At 23.1% G+C, this 5,000-nt stretch overlaps 1 protein-coding gene and 1 pseudogene across 1 annotated transcript in view; both read left to right on the top strand.

Annotated features, from left to right (window-relative positions):
- Positions 1-5,000, top strand: part of LOC145263864 (polycystin-1-like protein 1) — an 842,774-nt gene that overhangs the window by 674,601 nt on the left and 163,173 nt on the right. The gene's annotated exons all lie outside the window — the stretch shown is intronic.
- Positions 3,260-3,483, top strand: LOC145264030 (U2 spliceosomal RNA; annotated as a pseudogene).

Genomic DNA, 5,000 nt, shown 5'->3' with positions numbered 1-5,000 from the left:
TACCATTAATTAGGCCCTTTATGCTAAATGATATAAGTTTAAAGTTTTCGCGTTTTTATTAGATAAATATATGAATAAAAGAAGAAAATAATGATAAAACAATATTAAAATTATTATTAATAACAATAAACATAATAGTAATGATAATAATAATAATAATAATAATAATAATAATAATAATAAAAACAGAATAAAATTAATATTTATTATCTTTTTAATATAACATATTTAGCCATAAGAGGGGATTAAATAAATTAAATAGGTTCAATAATTATAAATAAAAAACTACTAATATTTATGTATATAAAAAGAATACAATACAAATATATATATATATACACACACACACATATATATATACCCAAATATACACACACATACATATATATATACATATATATATACATATACATGCACATAAGTAAAGGTGTAACTATACTATTAAGTTGGAAGTTTAAGCTATTTAAGTATAGATATGAAGCCATATTAAATCACAAAATAATACATTCAATACCAGATTACTAATAACACAGATACAAGTACACTTACCTATAAATATATTCAGGCAAAAGAAGTAATTAAATCAACGAAATACTCAAAAATAGCGACGCACAGGTAGATAGTACCCAAATTAAAAATAATAAGATACATATGTATATACTCACAGAGAACCAACCGACATACTAATAAGCATATATATACATATATATATATATATATATATATATACATATATATATATAATCTTATGTATACACATACATACAAAAAATACACAAATATATGCACACAATCATATACTAATAAACAACAACGCACACACACATATATATACTCACACATAAATATGTATAATTTACATAAATTATATATAGAGAAATACATAAGAATACAAATAATTTGGCAAGGGTACAGATAGATGCATACACACATAGAAACATACAAATGGATTGAATAAACATGGGAGGGTATACCAAATAATATAGAAATATATAGATCTAAGTACACACGGTCATAAAATAAATACATAGACACATACATATACACATAGACACACAGGTATATAAGATAGGAGAAGTAAAGAATGAAATCAGGAGAGGAGAAAGTATATTAATAGAATATTAATAAATTATAGAAATCAGTGACAATTTTTAATTTATTTAAATTTTATATCTAAACTAAATTACTTAAAAGATGGGTTTTATAATGTTTGCAATTAATTGAATTTTCGTGCTTCTTATTTAATAATTTATCTCTTTCTCTAAAAGTAAGTATAAATAATTTCTCATAAAGACATAGGTGGCAAGGCGAGTTTAAAGATGAACAGGTTTTCGCTTTCTTTAAAATTTTCCAATTTACTATTGGGGAGTAACCTTGCTCTACTAGTTCATTGTAATATTTAGACAAGGAAGTTCTATTCTTGTACTCATTATTTTCAAAAGAGCACTTGTGACCGGTAAATCTTTCTTTAAAATTGTTATTTGTCATTCCTATGTAATATTTTTTTTCATTCGGATTTTCCTTAGTAGAAATAGTTGCTTGGTACACTACAGAAGTAATTTGACAATTTCCTTTAAGAGGGCATTTTGATTTAATTCTACAGTTACAACTTTCGGTAGCAATGGGTGTGCTATTTTTGTTTAATATTTTGTTATTATGTTTTTTAATTATTTTTTCAAGGTTTTCATTACAGCTATAACTAAGTTTTATTGTATTTTTATTGAAAATTTTATGTAGTATGTTATTAATAGGGAAGTGCTTTTTAATTAAGTTTAAGAATTTCATTCCTAGATTTGTTTTAAGTTTCAGATTAAAAGGGGGATTGTACCACAGGATTTTTCTCTTAGGGTTTCTATTTGTATTTGTGTTTGGGTGTGTTGGTTCTATGAACTCAATTTGGGTGTTTTTGTATCCACTATCCTTAAGGGCCCTGTTATAGAAATATTTATGTTTATTAAATGTTTCAAGATTGGAAGAATTGTCACTGATTCTTTTACTAATGGATTTGGGGATATGCCTAATGATAGATTTTGGGTGATTTGATAGGGGGTGTACATAAATTGGGTTTGAGTTTTCCTTCCTATATGGTTGGTAGATGCCTTTCCTTAAATCAAAGTTCACATCCAAAAAATTTACAGAAACGAAAATTCAATTAATTGCAAACATTATAAAACCCATCTTTTAAGTAATTTAGTTTAGATATAAAATTTAAATAAATTAAAAATTGTCACTGATTTCTATAATTTATTAATATTCTATTAATATACTTTCTCCTCTCCTGATTTCATTCTTTACTTCTCCTATCTTATATACCTGTGTGTCTATGTGTATATGTATGTGTCTATGTATTTATTTTATGACCGTGTGTACTTAGATCTATATATTTCTATATTATTTGGTATACCCTCCCATGTTTATTCAATCCATTTGTATGTTTCTATGTGTGTATGCATCTATCTGTACCCTTGCCAAATTATTTGTATTCTTATGTATTTCTCTATATATAATTTATGTAAATTATACATATTTATGTGTGAGTATATATATGTGTGTGTGCGTTGTTGTTTATTAGTATATGATTGTGTGCATATATTTGTGTATTTTTTGTATGTATGTGTATACATAAGATTATATATATATATATATATATATATATATATATATATATATATATATATATATATATATATATATGCTTATTAGTATGTCGGTTGGTTCTCTGTGAGTATATACATATGTATCTTATTATTTTTAATTTGGGTACTATCTACCTGTGCGTCGCTATTTTTGAGTATTTCGTTGATTTAATTACTTCTTTTGCCTGAATATATTTATAGGTAAGTGTACTTGTATCTGTGTTATTAGTAATCTGGTATTGAATGTATTATTTTGTGATTTAATATGGCTTTATATCTATACTTAAATAGCTTAAACTTCCAACTTAATAGTATAGTTACACCTTTACTTATGTGCATGTATATGTATATATATATGTATATATATATGTATGTGTGTGTATATTTGGGTATATATATATGTGTGTGTGTGTATATATATATATATTTGTATTATATTCTTTTTATATACATAAATATTAGTAGTTTTTTATTTATAATTATTGGACCTATTTAATTTATTTAATCCCCTCTTATGGCTAAATATGTTATATTAAAAAGATAATAAATATTAATTTTATTCTGTTTTTATTATTATTATTATTATTATTATCATTACTAAAAGAAAACATCAAAGCTGTTTGATGTTTTCTTGGCCTTTTTGGTCAAGATCAAAGTGTAGTATCTGTTCTTCAGATGCTGCACTTCCATTTCTTGTTCTCTTTCGGTGGAGGAGAAATCCTTCACAACTGAGACAATTTTTATTTTTGTACCTTTTCTCCACGTTAAAAAACGACCCTGGTGTCTAACTCTGTCCCGTGGGGAGGCATAGTAAATAGGTACTATTATGTTTATTGTTATTAATAATAATTTTAATATTGTTTTATCATTATTTTCTTCTTTTATTCATATATTTATCTAATAAAAACGCGAAAACTTTAAACTTATATCATTTAGCATAAAGGGCCTAATTAATGGTAGACGTATGTTTGAATTGCGTTGATTTTACTCGTGGACGTATGTAAGAGGATAAATATGCTAGCCGAATACATTCACTGCCTTTTTTGACACGTTCATTTCTGACGCTTGGATTGTATCTTCTGTTTGTATTTGTAATAATATGTTTCATTACTGAATTGTATAATTGTTCATAAATTGGTTGACACGCAGATTTATTCTTTTTCTTTTTCTTTTTCTATATACTGTCAAATTCTTACTTTCTCTCTTTCTCTATTTAACTAGATCTCATTATTCTTTCCTTTTCCTTCTAGTTCTTATTCTCTTTATTATAACCATTTATTTCTTTTTTCTTTTCTTCTCCATATCATATATATATATATATATATATATATATGTATATATATATATATATATGTATATATATATATATATATATATATATTTTCTCTCTTCTTTTTCTCTCTATTTTGTTTTCTCTATATTTTCTTTCTCTATTTCGTGTCTCTATTCCTTTTTTCTCTTCTCAATCACTCTCTCCCCATTGTAATCTTTTAACTTTATTTAAATTGCCTCTCCCTTTTTACTTTTTTATTTAATTAAAGTCCTGTGTTTTAAGTTTTTTAACTCCAACTTCTAAAGAGTTCCTACCTAAAATAAAAATCCATTATTCATTGAACTTTTGAATAGTCAAGTCGCTGCCTGATGATATCTGTTGTTTGATTGAAACAAGTGGCTATTTGTAGCAGCGGGATGTGAGCATGTTTATATAACAATAAACAAGTATTATCAGTTCTTTTTATTGAGCACTATCTAACAACCTCGTTGAATTCATTAGTCCATTACTTTTGAATATAAAAAAAACCCGAGTATATATATATATATATATATATATATATATATATATATATATATATATATATATATACATACAGAATATAAATATATATATATATATATATATATACATACAGAATATAAATATATATATATATATATATATATATATACAGAATATAAATATATATGTATATATATATATACAGAATATAAATATATATGTATATATATATATACAGAATATAAATATATATGTATATATATATATATATATATATATATACAGAATATAAATATATATATATATATATATATATATATATATATACAGAATATAAATATATATGTATATATATATATATATACAGAATATAAATATATATGTATATATATATATATATACAGAATATAAATATATATGTATATATATATATATATACAGAATATAAATATATATGTATATATATATATATATACAGAATATAAATATATATGTATATATATATATATATATACAGAATATAAATATATATGTATATATATATATATATACAGAATATAAATATATATGTATATATATATATATAT

Source organism: Euprymna scolopes, chromosome 39, assembly GCF_053919585.1.
Source record: "Euprymna scolopes isolate OS-2025 chromosome 39, ASM5391958v1, whole genome shotgun sequence".
NCBI classification, from domain to species: Eukaryota; Metazoa; Mollusca; class Cephalopoda; order Sepiida; family Sepiolidae; genus Euprymna; species Euprymna scolopes.
This window is presented reverse-complemented; position numbering and strand designations above follow the sequence as displayed.